Source organism: Eptatretus burgeri, chromosome 4 (assembly GCF_056783735.1).
Source record: "Eptatretus burgeri isolate ZD-2024b chromosome 4, Ebu_testis_v1, whole genome shotgun sequence".
Lineage (NCBI taxonomy): Eukaryota > Metazoa > Chordata > Myxini > Myxiniformes > Myxinidae > Eptatretus > Eptatretus burgeri.
The window spans coordinates 27,911,158-27,930,725 of NC_140964.1; the positions used below are offsets into that span (position 1 = coordinate 27,911,158).

General features: G+C 39.9%; 1 long non-coding RNA gene across 3 annotated transcripts in view; it reads right to left on the reverse strand.

Moving 5' to 3' along the window:
- Positions 1 to 263: 263 nt before the first annotated feature.
- LOC147027688 (uncharacterized) overlaps positions 264 to 19,568 on the reverse strand; it is a 36,725-nt gene continuing 17,420 nt past the window's right edge. For 2 of the 3 annotated variants that reach the window (XR_015057183.1, XR_015057181.1), the window contains exons 2-3: positions 18,596 to 18,720; positions 264 to 3,620 (exon numbers count right to left, since the gene is read on the reverse strand). This is a non-coding gene — a long non-coding RNA (uncharacterized LOC147027688). The remainder of the gene's footprint in view (positions 3,621 to 18,595; positions 18,721 to 19,568) is intronic. The other variant, XR_015057182.1, reaches the window with a different exon arrangement.

Here is a 19,568-nt window from a genome sequence, read left to right on the forward strand (position 1 = left end):
ACAGGATGGGTATCGCGATAATAGTGTTTGACAATCTTCTATCAGTTAGGGTTAGGATTGAGATGCTCAGAGGTCCGTCTGATGCTAAGCCAACTACAGATTTGACCTAAGGTTGCAAAAAAATAAAAAAAATTGTAATTGTAGAGCAATCAAAACCCCCAGAATGAATACTGATGTTGAGTTCTGCCAACAAAGCTGGTATGCAGACAACTGTGCCTTCAGGCTCTGACCATATTTTTCTGGATCAGAGCTTGGAATCAAGATGCCTGGATTCAAATTTTATTACTTGTGAAACAAGACTCAATCATGTCCCACTTAATTTGTTCAACATTCTATGAATAAAGCATTTCCATTTACCACTTAACCAGATGACTGTTGAGACAAAATGTATTGAAGTTTAAACTAGACTTGGGGTTGTTGGTGTGTAGCCCCATTCAGTTCTCCTGAACAGGCCCGCAGCACGGAGACAGCTGATCGATCTCCCAAGAGTGATCTCGAGATCTCCAACATCCAAGATTGTGTACAAGTACCCCCACCTTCATAAAGCCAAGTGAGAGAGAGACACACACGGACACACACACACACACACACACACACACGTCCCCATTGGTCAAAGGTTAAACATTCACACCCATTGTTTCTTTATCTTGCTTCTAATTTGTGAAAGGAATTAGTGCCACAGAAAACATCTTTATTCTATCACTCATCTGTACTAATAAATGTCAGTGTGTCAGTCAGTCAGTCACTGTGTCTCCTGCATAACTCCAAAATCATGAAACCTAGAGGCACCAAACTTTTCATTCATACCAAGGGAGTGAATGAATGAAAATTGGGTGTTTGGGTTAATTTAAACACCTCTTTTGAAGATAATTAACGGTCTTATTTAATTATCCTTTATCAAGGTGTCATCCTTGGTCACCTCACTCTCCCTCACAGGGGTCTTAATTTGCTTTTTGGCGGGGGGGGGGGGCTGCTTAGCGATACCTTGATTTCAAACATGCCACAATGGTTTCTTAACAATAAAAGGCTCAAATTTTTCTTCACTTTCCTCACTCATATTATCGAATGCCTAATCTTCATAGCTACCAATCGCTGTGTACGTCGCTTTTGTAAATGTTATAGTTTTCAAATTTGGAGCTTGGAGAGATTTAATGCATTATATGATGCAATTTTTCCATGATCTACTCTCACGAACTGATTAAAGTGTGTAATAGAAATATAATTTCTGTTTTGAGGATCAGATCATGTGACCGAAATAACTGTCAATCTGGAGTGAAATCTGGAAATGTTAAGAAATCGGTGATGTTTTGTTTTTTGCGGGTATGTCCCATTGCCAATTGGTTTGTTATCACTTGCCAAGCCAGCCCTTCCTTGTCAACTTTCATTGGAGTGCTTGCTTGAGTGCTTCCACCTCTTGGCGAGCACCCTACCGTCGATAGCGGTATTATGCACGGAGTTCGTGTCCCGATCGGGAGGTCAATTTGCTGTATGCATAAAGGGGTATGTAGACGGCACACACGGACTTTGTACAAATGGGTGGATATACATGTGTAAAGGAGCTCTCTGAGGGTGTGCGCATGCCTGTGTGCGGTGCTCAGGATTTGCTGGTGCGTGGGCAAAACTCGCACCCATGCCCATTGTGTGTGGCTTTGTGTTGTGTGGCGCTGTTGTGGAGATTTGCACAGCCATCTCGCCAACCATGTGCTACCGCGCTGAAGCCCCACGGGATGTGCTGTGTGGGTAGAGTTGAGTGTGCCTGTGTGCAAGTGAAAGGATGAGTATATTGCCTTTGCGTGTGCGCAGTTAGCAAGGTCCGTGAGAGAGTAGGTGAAACGCATATTGGGGGTGTGGGTTGGGGTGGGGCTGTTGAGGACTAATAGTTTCGTTTTGAATTTACGGCTTCCTCAGTGTAGCATGTACGAATCTGATTCAGAGCGAGTCAACCGGATGGTGGCAAAGGTCGCTGCATGCAAGCAGCAGTTGCTGCAAGCACAAAGCAGTATATTGACAGCACATACGGACACGGTACAAAGGGGTAGGTTTGGATTTGTAAATGGACTCCCCGAAGAGGTGTGTGCTTGCCTGTTTTTTTTTTTTTTAATTTGTTTGACCGTTCCATTGGAGTGCTTGTTTGAGTGCTTAACCCACTTGGTGAGCACTCTTAAAGCTTCGATCTCCACAAGCTTCCATGGCGACACTGTGGCTCAGTTCTCCATCAGGACATATCCGGAGTTCGGTAGGCAAAATAAATTAGAGGATTAGAATGAGTTCAAGAGAGAATTGAAAAATGTTTTCAGTGGCTACAAAATGCCCAGCAATGAATCCCCACATCACGGCAGGAGAGCCGAGTGGTTCGCACCCTTGCTGTAAGTTGTCCAGCTTAGGTTCAAATCTCAACCCAGCTGTAAACTGTCATCCATGTGTTTCACTGGCAGGGTGATTCATCAATGTGTGTGCCATCTCTTGGATGGCCGTTAAACTCCATACCACCCCTCTCTCACCCCTCCCTCTCTCTCTCTCCTACCCCTTTTGTTCTATCTCACCCTTCTTTCCCTCTCCCCCTCATTTAATATTCCCATCAGCGAAGTGACAGGTTGTATTTGCTATTTCATAATAAATTGCTCTGAAGATCATGAGCTTTACCTCTTATGACGTCTGTGCCACACCCAGTCCCCATAGTTATTGTACTTCCTCAGTCAATGGGTGTCAAACATGACCTGCCACTGGTTATTCCTCTTTTCTTGTGTCGTTGTCTTTGTATATACTTTGCCTTTTGTGAAATGTTTGTGTTCAGTCAGTATTGGTGTTTTAGCTTTAATGCCTCGATATCGAGCTGTGCAAGAAGTAATTGGTGAAAACACAATCAAATTATTTCCGAAATACTTTTGGACGTTTCCCTGGCTGTAAATGTCATATCTTACCACCAACTCTGGTAGGTATCTTTTAAAGAGGAGATCTGCACAGTCAATAAGCAGCTATGTGTGCAGTGATCCCGACAGCATTGCTTCGGGGGAAGATTAAGAGCACATCATTGAGAATGTCGTCATACTACAAGTGGAGCTGAGCTCTCCGCTAGAAAACAATCGCTGACGGCTTGAGGCAATAGGCCGGTAGATGGTCCGCAGACGTAAACTTGCCAACATATGGGAAATGAAAAGGCGTTAGATCATTCTGACATTCTTTAAGGCTGCAATCTGTGCCCTTAAACATGTCTGACTGCAGCACTGACTTGTATATCTATGGTGGGAATCGGTTGCCATCTTGAACCTGAACATGTGTGGGGCGTTCAAAAAGTTTGATAAATAAGACATTCACAATTTGCCATGACACATCAAAACCTTTAACGAAGCTTCATTTGATGAAAACAGTATGCTAGTGTTAATTTGCAATTGGTCACTGACTTTGACACCAACATATAAAAATTTATTATGGACCCTGGGCATCAAAAAGCTACATGTGTCAAACATATAGTTTCAAATGGAGCACCTGACCACCATTAGAGTATTTAACTTGCATCAGAGGTGGCAATAAATGTGAATTGTTGCTCCCAGCTTGCTGGCTCGATGACAGAAGACGCCGTTTGTGTTTTTGCCAGCTCCAACAGTACCCCATTCCGAATCCTGTGCAGGAACAGCAACCTTGCTCGTAAATGTAAAAAAAAAAAAAATGTGTATATATATATATATATGTATATATATATATATATGTATATATATATATATATATGTATATATATATGTATATATATATATATATATATATGTATATATATATATATATATATATATGTATATATATATATATATGTATATGTATATATATATATGTATATATATATATATATATGTATATGTATATATATATATATATGTATATATATATGTATATATATATGTATATATATATATATATATATATATATATATATATATATATATGTATATATGTATGTATATATATATATATACACATGTTCTTCTCAATTGTAGATACTTAGATTGTGAAATGTAAACTTTGGCCTTTTTTGGACTATTAATTGTTGGTATGTTGTTCGTACACCTTTTTGAATATGTCACATAGTTTGCTTTATTTGTTTCTTTTTTTTAATGTCACACGTTTTAGCATGGTTACGCAGACACTGGAGGAGGTCACTCAACCCACCATGCCTGTGCCACATCCACATCTCAAACTGTCTCAACAAGGAGCTGATGCTTTGGGTCCCCTGCCTTTGGGGGGTGTGAGGAATAGATGTCTGCAATATGAAAGCTGAATGTTCAACGGTTTTTGAAATATATCACCTAGACAAGCCAATTTAACGAGATGGTTGCCATGGCAACATAATTCAGCCAATCACTGCCGTGATACAATGAAGTTGACATAATGTCAGGAGGAATAGATATCTTAATAAATAATGTTTGTTGTTTGTCTGTCTGTCTGTTTGCATTTTTTTGCAAAGACCTCTGGGCTGACAACCACCACATTTGGCACATAGACCAAGTCCGACCCAGCGATTGTCCTCAAGGTATTTTAATCCACCATATCAGCCTTTAAAATACCCCTAAGACCTTTCAGACCCCAAATACCCATGACATTTTTTGACCCAGAAGATGCTTTAAGACCTCAGACCCTTAAGACTCCATCCATCCATGAAGCTGTGTGACTATATGTCTAATAATTGCAAACTGTTTGAACGTCAGTTGCACCCTGCCTGCACATACGTCATTTAATTACATACTATTGCAATGCACCTTTTAAACCTTTCGACCCTCGAGACTGTTGGGACCCTTTGGACACTTCAGGTTGATTAAACGACTTGGACCTTTTTCGACCCCTTTCTTTTATGTGCTTGAGAGATTTGACACTTTCGACTCCTGAGGCACTTACTACTATTGGAACGTACCCTTTAGACCTGTTCTTCATTGCGTGGCCCGCAAGCCACTGGTGGCCTAAAGTGTGGCCCCTGGTGCGTGGCCGATAATACACAAATGTGAAAACACCCCATCATGATCCGCCATAAATGCAATCAAATTGACCCAATGGTTTCAAATGAGTGTTACAATTTGAAGCGTAAACGTTACATCACGACTTCAGTAGATGGAAAATGCAAACAATTATGCTTGCAGCCCAGTCACCACCACCACCACAACAACAACAAAGTACGTGGAAAAGGGGGGGGGGCTAATAGCAGCCATTTTTGAGTCCTGCAGGCAGTGTGGTGGCTCTCACACTGATGTCTTATCGGCAAAAGTGCCCCCTTCTAAAAATTGCTGAAGATCACTGCTTTCGATAATCTCGAACCTTTCAAGCACAAAACACACAGGCATATATATATATATATATATATATATATATATATATATATATATATATATATATATATATATATATATATATATATATATATATATATATATATATATATATATCCTTCTTGCAAAACACAGACTGTACTTTTTTCAACAAGTAATGCACAAACTCAACCCACGCAGAGGGTGAGCACTCTGCCATCTCATATATATATAAAAAAGAAAGTTTGTCACTTGCAAAATCAAAGATTTGTCAAGTATATTGGTCAGTCAATTTTGTTATTCTGTCTGTGTCTGTCTGTCTCACCTACAGGTCACAATTTTAAACTGATCTTCACGAAACTTCACCATATGGTAAAGTTTGTTATCAGGAAGAAGCCTATTGTTTTTGAGGTCAAAAGGTCAACGACTTAGGTGGTATTTCTAAAATCTTCAATTTTCATCCAATTGACTTGAAATTTGAAGAGGATTTGTATATCAGGTCACTGAATTCAACCAGCAATTATTTTTGAGGTCAACATAGGCCAAAGGTCAACAACTAATGTGGTTTTTCTAAAATCCTCAATTTTCATCCGAATAACTCGAAATTTGAAGAGGATTTGTATATCAGGTCACTGAATTCAACCGGCAATTATTTTTTGAGGTCAGCATAGACCAAAGCTCAACAACTCATGTAGTTTTTCTAAAATCCTTAATTTTTATATGATTGACTGGAAATTTAAAGAGGATTTATATTTCAGGTCACTGAATTCAACCAACCAATTATTATTGAGGTAGTATCGACCAAAAGGTCAACATAGGCTCAAGGTCAACAACTAAGGTGGTATTTCTAAAATCCTCAATTTTCATCCGATTCACTTGAAATTTGAAGAGGATTTATATTTGGTCATTAAATTCAACCACCAATTATTTTTGAGGTCAAATTTGTTTTATGGATTTTGCAAGTGTTGTGCTATGCACGACGACGTCTTCTTCTTTGTTTGTTTGTTTATGCATTTGGACTATGCATGCAGGAACCAGTGTGACCAAACTTTGCACAGCCTCCTCTTTCATCCAGAGGAAGGTCAAGGGCTCTGTTTAGATAAAATTAATTGGCCCCAGATCAAACCTGATAATTGGCCTTGAGGCCTCGATCGGGTTTTGTGCTTATACACTACCTGAGGTTTTTTTTTCTTTTCTCGGGAACGATTGAGTAATATGTTTTGTGACGATCGTATGTTGATGTTGTCGTGATTTGTTGTCAACAAGACAAATTTAATTAGAGTATTTCTATGAATTTTTCTGGCCAATTGAAGTCTGCAATATGAAAGCTAATTGTTCAACGGTTTTTGAAATATCGCCCACACAAAAGTAAATGGATGGATGATCGGTTGGTCAGTCGGACGGAGCTCATTTTAATGTCCCCTGTCTCTTACTTTGTCGGAGGAGTGGGGGACAATAAGGTAGCGCACACAGTCAGAGGGAGGTACAAGAGGGGAGTTTTATATCTTCTTTATTGTTGTAGATATTCTTTTTTTTCTGTGCAGTTTGGCACATTGTGTACATATATTAAATGGACATTAACCTCAAGCTTCTTAAAAGAGGAATCGCAGTGTAATGGGAGTAAAACCTGCAATTACATTGAGAGTGTGTTAAAGTTCACCACAGTGTGTTACAACAAATGGAGTTGTGACTATCCTTTTGGCTCAATAATATTAATCACTGGAGGATTACGTAAAGACCTCCACGTGGCATTCGTTACCGGGGGCCACGACAACAAGGTTATTGCGAGATTTCAACAGGTGGTCTGACTCATCAACCAGATCAATGGAAGGATGCTACCAGGGGTTGTTCAGTGAATATGTCAACACACACACACACACACGCACACACACACACACACACACACACACACACACACACACACACACACACACACACACACACACACACACACACACACACACACACACACACACACACACACACACACAAACACGCGCCTCTCGTGACGGCATCAGAATTGTGTGGCCTTAAGTGAGATCTTTACATGAAATTATCACGAGAATTTTCCTTTTGTGTTTATTTTTCATTGTTGCTCTTCGTCTGTTTCAATGGGCATAACTTGTTCTACGGACATTCCTCTTCAGTGATGCAAAGCAAGCACAAGTCGTTTTCAAGATTAAAAGATTCAGAAAGAGAGAGAAAGAGGGGGGAAAAACGACTTCAATCAAATGTCAAATTACTTACACACATGAGGGACAAGATGAACATCGAAGTGCATTTGGTTGAATTTTTCCAATTTCTTCGTTAACCATACAATTCAGCTCCCACCTATCCCTCCTCCCATCTTTTACTCCAAACTCCATCCACAAGTGGGTAATTTTACCGAATTGTAGTTGCAGTCACAGTTTTGTGTTGAGGCGTACCGCGTACACGTGATCCCGTGCGGACCCTTTCCATCTTCGTGATGAAAGCAATGCTGCTAGAGGGAAATGGCGTGCCAAACCTACAAGGAGATTGCGCTCCAACAGCTAAATGGGAAGCCTGCTTACCGAGAAAGTCTGTGGCTTTCCAGGCTTATCGCCGGGTAGCAGGCGGATGCCCCTGCAACGGCCTGGTCCGTCAGGCCGCACTCATTACTCCCAACGTAGTTACCACTAATGTAAACGGGCTTGTCAGTACATAAGCTTTCCTCTTACGATGAAAATATTTCCTTGGTGGACACCTTCACCGCTTTGAGTGATGGTTCCCTGTAGGTGTTGTGTGTACAATGTCCCAACAAGTCGTGTATACGTTTCATTGTTGGGGATCTTGAGCTTTATTTGTTGAATTTGTTTTCATCCTGCAGCTGTTACTTACACCTGTCCCCTATATCGTGATGAACTTCAACGATTGAGGGGATTTCTGTTCATCGATTACAATGTTTGAAGCTGATTTTGTTCGCGTTGTTTGTGTTTGAGGAACTTCAGTACCATTCGGAAGATAACAATACCCTTTTCCATTTCGAGACTAATCTTGCAACCGCAATATTAACGTCTGAGCCATTCGCATGGAATGATAACGAACATTTTTTTTTATAATTTTCCGGAAGCTATATGTCGTGTGGGCTGGCAGGATAGCTTGGGATAAACTGAGTGTCCTTGGAGAAGAGGAGGCGAGTTATCACCGGCATCCTGAACAAATTTCAAATTCCTGTTTGGACTATACCACCGAGAAGGCAAAGACAAACTACCCAGTGTAATCCTTGCGTGAGCTGCGTTGGCAGCACTAAACCCTCCTTTCTTGCAGAGGACCACAAATAAAAACTGGTAGGCGACATGGGTGGTCGCTATATAATCGCATACTAGTCATACAGTTTTTGACGGATCTAGTTGAAAATTTTTGACAATGAGGTTGATTATAGTTCGCATAAAAGTGCGGAAGCCGATTTTTGATTTTCGAAAAAAAAAGAAATAAATATTTTTCGGATTTTTTTCAAAAATTTCAAAGTCCCGTTGCTAGGCAACGGTGGCGTCCATAGCAACGGTGCTCTAAATCATACAACTCGATCCTGGTATGAACCTACCAGTCAAGTTTCATCAAAATTGGTTGACTCCTCTGGCCTCCAGAGCTGTCCATTACATACATACAGACAGACGGAAAACCTGAGAATAACGGTGGTCTAGCGACCACCCAAAAAAGCCTGCTATTGGCTGGCTTATGGTCTGGGGGTCTTGAGTTCGAGCCCCTATATCGTCCGTTAAATAACAGCAGGTGGGTTGATTCAGCTCCTGTCATCCTTCCGAGGTCGGCAGAAGGAGTACCAGCTTACTGGAAGCAGGGGGCACTGCATCAGTGGCACAGCCACGCTTCCAGGAATGATGCAACCAGCAGCATCTGCGTACGAAATTTATATTAGCGAACGTAGTGAGCTTTATACTTAACGCGTGCACATGAGAGAATAGGAAACAACAATACTTTGGCAATTTGGAATCCGTGTCGTTGGCTATGACCCTTTTGCTACCGGTTTTTTTTTGCTTCCGGTTTTTTGTCATGGGGAACTATGCATGCCGGGAGATAAAGGCATCGTCAGAGACATGAAAGACCCAAATATCAGACATGGTGTATATTTCCTCCACTGATTTTAATAAAGATATCTCCCCCATCATCAAAAAATAATTTTTAATCGTGATTTACGTTATTTGATCGCTGATCCCGAATCCAGGCCGAAGTAACCGGAAATTGCGTATACAGTTGTGAACAAGTTATAGGTAAAGTCAGAAGTGAATGTAAGAAGAATTCTACGTTTGCTTCTAGTATTAATTTTTTTTAGATGAGATCCTGTTCTAGGCGGTGTAGTTGTTGTGAAGGTAATGTTGAGGATTTTTTTTTTCAGATGAGATCCTGTTCTAGGCGGTGTAGTTGTTGTTGTGAAGGTAATGTTGTTGAGGTATAATGTTGAGGTAATATATATTTTTTTTAGATGAGATCCTGTTTTCGGCGGTGTCATTGTTATGAAGGTCATGTTGAGGTAATATATTTTTTTTTTAGATGAGATCCTGCTCTCAGGCGGTGTAGTTGTCGTTATGAAGGTAATGTTGAGGAATTTTTTTTTTTCAGATGAGATCCTGTTCTAGGTGGTGTAGTTGTGAAGGTAATGTTGTTGAGGTATAATGTTGAGGTAATATTAATTTTTTTAGATGAGATCCTGTTCTCGGTGGTGTCGTTGTTGTGAAGGTAATGTTGAGGTAATATTAATTTTTTTAGAAAAGGTCCTGTTCTAGGTGGTGTAGTTGTTGTGAAGGTCATGTTGAGGTAATATATATTTTTTTCGATGAGATCCTGTTCTAGGCGGTGTAGTTGTCGTTGTGAAGGTAATGTTGAGGAATTTTTTTTTTTTTAGATGAGATCCTGTTCTAGGCGGTGTAGTTGTTGTTGTGAAGGTAATTTTGAGGTAATATTAATGTTTTTTAGGTAAAGTCAGAAGCGAATGTAAGAAGAATTCTACGTTCGCTTCATGGCTTTGCCTATTCCATATTATAATAATCAGAAATCATGAAGACACGTCGTGTCTCAATTTTAACAATTAATGTGGATTAGAAATCAGCAGAAAAATAACTAATGCAATTATTTACAATTAATGCATTTGGTACAAGACTGAAGAAGTCCAAAATGCTTTTGAGATTTCCCTTTACATTTCAACTGCAAAAATATGAACAGTACAGCCTTGGGCATCCTTCGCAGCCATTTTTTGATTTGTGGTGTGGTTATCTGTTTATGTTTGAAGTATACAGAGGTGATGGATGTGGAAGGGATCCCGAGAAGGCCATGCATGGTGTCTTTCGTGAAGAGCAGGTGAGTTATCGCCGGCACTGAAAGAAATAAAAAAAAAATTCCTGCCACTTTTGGTGGAACATCACGTCTGGCCAGTCTGTTCGTGAAAGACTTTTCGAAAATCCTTCCCCGGCCAAGTCCCCCAAGAAATGTGGGAACAATCGCAGCCGCTCGAGGAGAAGAGGAAGTTTAGATCTGGAAGCCATTTAACTACACACACCATTTATTGCTACTGTCGTTTTTTGCATTCATTTATAAACCTTTATTTATTAAAAACTCATGAGTGATTCCTTTCCTTTTCCCGTCAACGTTTTTGTTTGTGAGTTGGAGGAACACTGCCGGGAATCAAAGCTGCTCAACTGTTCATCACAGTCACATTCGTTTTTCTTTCTTTCTTTTTTCATATTTGTGTTCCTTCTCAGGTTGTTTCGAATGGAGTTAAAGTACCTGTATAATCCCATATTTTCAATACCCATTGCACTCAATAATTATATGCACTTTGACATTTTGCTTCTAAATTAAAAAAGCGCTAAATATTGTTGGATTCGCACGGTTCGTCAGGTTGCCAGGTTCAAATCCAGTGAGTTACCTCAATGCGACCATGACGGTGAGCTGAGTCGGTCCCGGGCAGGATTGCAGCCTTTCCACTTCTGCTACTGTACCCATTGGACCGTCAAACCAGCCAAATGTTGTACTAATTGGTACCATTCGCCTCGTCCCCAATTATGGCCGAGCGATGCTGAGAGGTGAACTGTAAGGTCTAGATATGCCGCATTATTTTCCACAGTCAATTATTCCTCAACGGGTTTTCTCTAATCACCAAAGAGGAACCACAATCACAGAATTCACCCCTGCGATCAGGTATATTTAATCACAAAAATCACAGGCAGGTGAATATACAAGAAGCAATGCATGTACATAATAAATAAATGGCAATATAACAATCACCTTGACCCCTACTTGTGTTGTGTTGTGCTTGTGTAGTTTTCTGTGTTGTTTGTGTAACACAAGGAAAATAGACACAGGTGGAGGCCATTCAGCCCATGATGCCTGTGCCACATCAAGACCACACTAATTTATCAACACCAGATCAAAACAAGAAATGCAAAATGTTTTTTTTTTTAATTACCCTTAAAAAAAAGTGTGTACAGGTGTGTTACGTAATTAATAAGAGACATAACTAGAAGTGCCACTTTATAACTGCTGGTAGTGATGACCGGGTACAAAGACGTCTGGCTTCATCGGACAGCTGACCCTGACCCATGACTTTTATCATTATTATTATTGTTATTATTATTATTATTATTTATTCAATTGAATTTAGAATGGGATTAAAATAAATTCAATTCAAATTAAATGGAAGACCAAATCGGTACAGTCCTGCATTGGAGTCATCAGAAGGAACCCAAACATGCAAAAAGCAAAGTTGAAGTCATGAGGATTATGAATCCTGGATAGGATTCTCATTTCAGCTGTTACACCTCTACCTTCAAACCCATCCAGGCACAGCCGAGTGATCCGTATTCAAAAAGAATAAAATAAAAAAAAATCAAAATTCTGGCTGCCAGACAATGCATCTTATCAAGGTGAAATTGAAAACATGTATTCCCCCATCACTACTAGATTATAATTACGAAGTTCCACATCAATTGATTAAGCAGTTCCAGAGAAAACATTATTTAATATTTTCTTCAATCCAATATGGTAGCCAAAACATGTGACATCAATAATCCCTTAACAAACATATACAAACATGGCTTGGAGTACATTTGTGTCAAGTTTCCCCTCGATCTGTCCAGCCGTTCTGGAGAAGAAGATTTTTAGCTCGCCTGTTCAAAGAACAGAGAGCTATCGCGATACCCCCGGCGTGAGCGTCAGCGTGAGCGTGAAAATGTTAAAGCTTTTGGTGCAAGTTATTTCCTTTCTAATGTTATTTTTTATCGACCACGCTATTTTTTACTGATTACAATATATAAATACATATATTGCTTTAAAATTATTTGGATCAGACTTCACTGCAATGCTTTATAAAAAATATTATTAGACTCGTCTTTGAAAAACGAAAAACGATAAATGTATAAACAGGCGAGCATTGGGTGGCTTTGACACCACTCTGGTTTTATAGCTTTCCGGGTAAATCCAATATGGCTGCCAAACTTGTGACCTATGACATCATATCTGTGAACCTTTTGTTCCTCATTGATAGGTGGTCATACGTGTAAAGTTTCGCCTTGATCTGTTCAGCCACTTCAGAGAAGATTTTTGAAGGTTTAAAAAAAATATATATCAATATATAGCTGTGGAATCACGTGACCGATGACATCATCAATTTCTTTTCTATGGACCATTTTATCCCAAGATGACACTCAAAATTTTTCATACTGATCAGATGCAATCATGATGTCATAACGAAGGCACCTATGATAACATAATAAAAATCACACTGATTCCACTTGAGGAGTACTTGCCATGTGCCAAGTTTTGATTTTTTTCCTTCGTGCGGTTTCAGAGATACAGAGGTCCAAAGTTTTTCAGTTTTTCCAACATGGCTGCCACACCACGTGACATATGACGTCATAATTATCAAGAAAACATTTGACCCGAACCGTCGCTCCTATGGTGAAAATTTCATCACAATCTGACAATGGGTTGTGGAGAAAAACACTATAGTTCTGTGCGGACAAAAAACAAACAAGAAGATATTGTGCAGAGCACGATACTTGCAAAATCCATAAAACAAATTTGACCTCAAAAATAATTGGTGGTTAAATTCAATGACCAAATATGCAACTCCTCTTCAAATTTCAACTCAATCGGATGAAAATTCACAATTTTAGAAATCTGGCCTATGTTGTCTTCTTAGCCTTTGTTGACCTCAAAAATAATTGGTGGCTGAATTCAGTTACCTGAAATATAAATCCTCTTCAAATTTCAAGTCGATGGGATGAAAACTGAGGATTTTTGAAATCTCACCTTAGTTGTTGACCTTTTGGTCTATGTTGACCTCCAAAATAATTGGCTGGTTAAATTCAGTGACCTGAAATATATATCCTATTCAAATTTCAAGTCAATCGAATTAAAATTGAGGATTTTAGAAATACACCTTAGTTGGTGACCTTGGGTCTATGTTGACCTTTTGGTCCATGTTGACCTCAAAAACAATTGGTTGGTTTAATTCAGTGACCTGAAATATAACTCCCCTTCAAATTTCAAGTCAATCGGATGAAAATTGAGGATTTTAGAAATCCCGCCTAAGTTGTTGACCTTTGGCCTATGTTGACCTTTTGACCTCAAAAAGAAGAGTCTTCTTCCTTCTGGCAAACTCGACCATGTCGTGAAGTTTCGTTGAGATCGTTTTAAAATTGTGACCTGCAGGTGATAAACAAACAGACAGACAAACAGACCCAAATGCAATAAATACCCTCTCCTTCTGCGAGGGTAACTAGAATGGCACTCAGTGGAGCGCACACCTCCCCAGGCTGAACAGTTTACGTTTTGTATCCCACTGATAGGCCGGATCTCGATCCGTAATTCAACCAAAATCTAATCGGCTTGTTCTTGTCATCCCCCCAACTCATCCACCATGTTTTGTCATAATCCATCCATAAGTTTTTGAGATGTGCTCCTGCGGATATAATTTTTGGTCCTATCTCTAAATTGTGAAGAATCACTTAAAATTTTCACCAAAAATCCAGCTCTTTATCAAAATTGAAACAATTTATCCTCATCACATTCCCAACCTATCCACCAAGTTTCATCAGATTCTGTCCATAACTTTTTGAGACATCCTGTTCACAGACAGACAGGTGTGAAAATATAAACCTCACCCACCTTTGGTGGTTGAGGTAACCAGAATGGCACTCGGTAGAGTGCATTCCTCCACCAAGCTCAACAGTTTACGTTTTGTATCCCACTGATAGGCCAGATCTGGATTCGTACCTGAACCAAAATCGAATCGGCTTGTTTTTATCACCGAACCAACTCATCCACCAAGTTGTGTCATAATATCAACAATTTCAGCAATATCCTCTAAAATTAGTCAATTTGTGGTGACCAATATACAAGTGTCATGGTTGTAATGCATTACGCCATGTAATGAACAGGGTATGTAAGACTCCAAGTTCTGCTGCCGTTTCGTTTTATTCTCCTGATGTCATTCCAACAGAGCACTTCAGTTCAATCAACTAGTTTTGCCTCTGTTCATCAGATTACGTCACATCATCAATGGAGTTTTCCATTGTGACATCACAACATGTGTGCCGCAAGGAATTCTGGGGGAAAGTCGGCAGTTTGATCTGCCATATTGGTTTTTGAGAACATGCTGTTTGCAATACTAGCTGGCCAGGTGGTGCCGATTATACCAACCAATCCTAAGAGGCGGTGGTCATGGGTGTCCATGACTTGAAGAGTAATTAACCACACTGCCTGGTTTACTTGTGTGGAAAACAGTGTCTGGAAACCAAGATGGTGAATCGAACCCTGAGTTTTACCAATAATAATTATTTATTATTTTATTCTGAAATTGGCCCTAAACAAGGCTGAAAGCCATGAAATGTGAAGGGCAACAGAGAAAAAGAAAAAGAGGAAAAACTGGAAAAAACCTTCACCAAGTCCTGAAACAAGGAAACTTCTTCATCGGACTGCTGTGTAGCAGGGGAGTAACGAGGCCAGGTGGAAAGAAATAAATTTTCCTTCCCCCGTTGGGTGTTTTTAGGAAACACCATCTCTGTACTCGATGGCCGTTCGCTCCTGAAGGGAGCTCATCCGCCCTTTTTCAGGTGTTTATAGGCCTGGCAGGGTGTCACAGTCACCCTCCCCACAAGAAAAGCCAGTGAGGGGTGGTGGTTTCGCCGACAACATGACCAATTCCTTGTGATAATCATGTCAGAACATCATTACCCGAGTCGATTTGCAGCAAGGAAAAAAAATGTTTTCCCCCATTTTTTTTTTGTATACCTTGTTGAGGCTCGTATAAGAGCTAACACACAATGCACAGCAAGGGGGGGATGAGACAAGAGGGGCAGGAGTGAGAAGGACAAAACAGTGGGGAACAGAGACATTGGGAGATCTGTGAAAGGGAGAGGGATGGGGAAAGGGATGGGGCGGGGAATACGGGTTTGGATATTTTTAGTCTATTTTTGGTGTTTCAATGCTATTTAAAAACATTTTTTTTTTCCAAAAAATAGCAAAAAGGTTTCCAATCCTAGTTTTAAAAATCATTTTGGAGATTTCGGTGGTTGCAGTGCAGGTGCAGTGCAGGTTGCTATTTTTACCTCCGTCACTGCAGGTGAAGGAGGTTATGTTTTCACCCCTTTCTATCTGTTTTTCTGTCTGTTTGTTTGTGTAGAGGATATCTAAAAAAGTTGCGGACAGATCCGGATGAAATTTTGTGGACAGATTGGGTGTGTGACAAGGACGAACTGATTAGATTTTGGTGAAGATCCAGATCCGAATCCGATGACTCGATTTTTTAAAAAAGTGATTCTTCACGATTGAGAGATAGGGCTAAAAATGATATATAGCACAATATCTCAAAAAGGTGTGCACAGTTTCAGACGAAACTTGGTGGACAGGTTAGGTGTATTGCAAGGACAAATTGATTTGATTTTGGTGAAGATCCGAATCCGGATCTGGACACGATAATTATTTAATCTTTATTGTGATTCTTCACCATTGAGAGAGAGGCCAAAAACAATATGGTACTGTATAGCATGATATTTCAAAAATGTATTGGGCCAGATATGTTCTCATGGTTTGAGGCATTACGTGGCGGAGGTATGTGCTCTTCAGAGTGCCCTTCTAGTTTCCCTATCCCCCCCCCCCCCATGTGTTTTTTTCTTCTTCAAAATTTGGTTATTTTTTCACTATTTTTCTGTACTTTGTTGTTTCACACTAAAGTGGTTGGTTTTTTTTCACTATTTTCCTGTACTGTTTTTTTTTTACACCAGATTTGCTGCTATTTTTTTCGCAATTTTTCTGTACTTTGTTTTACACCAGAGTGGTTGTTATTTTATTCACTATTTTTTGATACTTTGTGTTTTTACACCAGATTCGCTGCTATTTTTTCACTATTTTCCTGGACTTTGTTTTTTTTTACACCAAAGTGGTTGCTATTTTTCCCCCTATTTGTTTTGTTCAAAAACTGCCTATTTAAAATATATTATACTCCTTTTTTTTGTTGTTCCAAAACTCAATATTTAAATATATATTTTTTCATAGTGAAAAAAAAATAGGGGAAAATTTTTTTCTGTTTTTTTTTTTCCTATTTTCTCCCCTATATGTAGATATATATTTTTCACAAGGGTAGGTCTGTGGTCCATTCCTTTGAGCCGTTGCTGTTTGTGTAATATATGCACAAGTTTATCCACAAAAATTTATCACAACTGGGGAACAAAAAAACAAGCAGTCATAGACTGGTACTTACGAAATCGTCAACCTGACCTCTGACCTTGTCTAATAAAAGCTGTCTCTAGAGAAGGTAGCGACGCAAACCAGAAGTTTCTACGATGATTCTGTACCAAACCATCAAAAATCGTAACATCGACCAAAGCAAAAATCTCCATTTCTCCATGCAATTTTATAATATTATTTTATTAAAGTCACAAAACCGTAATATTCGGCCATCCACCAACAATCTTTACATAATCCGACGGCTTAGCGAGTCAGGCATGCGACGATAACCTTTATTGGGATAAAAATGACTTTTAAACACCATCTTTATCGAAAACACCGTCAGCGCGCACACGCAAAACCTTTACGTGACTCAACGACGCGTCTGCTCGAGCGCGCTGCACCACGTGATGAGCCGTGACGCGGCGAGTGAAATTTTTTTATACAATCTTAAAACGTCTCCAAAACATCCAATTTTTACCAGAATTTCGACAACCGAGTGTTAAGTGTCCGAAGCGATTGCAAAAAACGAAGACAAAATTAAAATCGAAGTTAAAATGAACTCGTAACATCGACCGAAGCAAAAATACTCCATTTCTCCACATGAAATTACAGAATTATGTTGGACCTCACTGTGACCTTGACCTTTGACCGATTTTGACCAAAATCTAATCAGCGCTAGCCATCACCCTCCTGAATCACGTGGTGTAATTTGACATTGGTAGCTTCTTCCATTCTCGAGTTATCGTGCGTACAAACAAACACACAAACACACACACACACACACACACACACACACGCACACAAACAAACAAACAAACACACAAACAAAGGATGGAAGTCATCAATATACTCACGAAATCTTTATATTTCGTAAGTAACAACGTCATGTAAACTGACATACAGGCTCTTTGGGGACATGTTCATTATGTTTGCAAATGTGGCGGAGTTTTTGACACCACCATCTTCTCCCTCTTATCCCCCACCCCCTTCCCAGTTCTCCCTATCCCCCACAACCTATGTTTTATACATGCCCTATCCTCCCCTTACTTTTATCTTCCCCAAAAACTTATTTCCTTTCCCTCCAACCGCCTTCCCCCAAAACCTCTTCCCCTCCAACCTAACCCAAAGCAGAACCCTTAACCTCCTCCCTCTGCGCTATCATCCTCCCTTGTTTTTCTTTACTCGATTTACATTTTCCCCATTTTATTCCTCCGACCCCAACCCCAATACAATCACAACACAGAGATGGCCCATTTTGACGATGACAAGCAACTAAACACCTTCAAGGTCACGTCTTCACTCTCTGCTGAAATTCTCTCATGAGCTGGAAAAGAAATGACTGCAACAATTCAGTGAGATTACGTGGAATGATTGACCTTTCCTTGTCTGTCACTTAATTGCTATTTCATTCGTTAAACGTGAATAAGTTGCTGATCTGGTGCTCACGGGTAACACTACTACAAAGCACACCGTCATTCAGAGAAGGCATTGAGTCGGATATTCTATTTACCTGCATTATTTTGTGTATGTTATGTTATTATTGTATGTATGTCGGTATGTCAGTTATATTATTGCCAGGAGTCGTCCAGTGTGTCCTGTACCTTTTGGAAAATCGGTGACATCTTCCTGTTATTTTCATCGGTTGAGCAACTTGTCCGTCTCTCTTCGTGACACTCCATTTCTTTAATCCACTTGCCAGTTCCGTTTATATTTCTTCTAAAATGCACTGGAACAGACCGAGAACATTTGCACGAATACTTTACCCACAGACACAGCCAGTCATGCCATTAAGAACAATAGATTTTTAAGAACAATGGGTGAAATCAACAGGACGTTGACTGAGGTATGCTAACCACCATGAGAAGTTTGGAGAAGGGTTCTCTTTTCTTTACTTCCCACGGCAGTTAACTTACATACCTCCATCAACGTCGTGCTAGCGTCATCCATTTGTCTACCTGCCCGCCGATGCAAATCCATACATTTCTTCACCAGCAAGATGAGTTCTTTATTTTGCATTCAAAATCACTTATGCTGCATGTGACTTGTTAGAAGATCAAAGGATTGGTTAAATAAATTGGTTAAAAAACTTCCTCTGTTCTCGTAGCCAATGTGTAGCTCTCAACAGAACCCTTTGTTGTTCTCCCTGTCAAGGCTGGAGTACCCAAAGGCAGTGTTCTAGGCCCCATCCTGTTCCCCTGGTCTTCATCAATGATCTCACTGACTCTGGAAAATCCTCTTTATCTCTTTGCTGATGTCTCCGCTCTCTGCTGTGACATCCCTCATCCTTCTGACAGATAGGCAGCAGCCTCTTACCTCTCCTCAGATCTTGACAAAATCAAAACTGGTCAAACGCTTGGAATATGTCTTTCAATCCTGAGAAATCTCTATATCTCTCTCTCTCTCTCTCTCTCTCTCTCTCTCTCTCTCTCTCTCTCTCTCTCTCTCTCTCTCTGTCTCTCTGTCTCTCTGTCTCTCTGTCTCTCTGTCTCTCTGTCTCTCTGTCTCTCTGTCTCTCTGTCTCTCTGTCTCTCTCTCTCTCTCTCTCTCTCTCTCTCTCTCTCTCTCTCTCTCTCT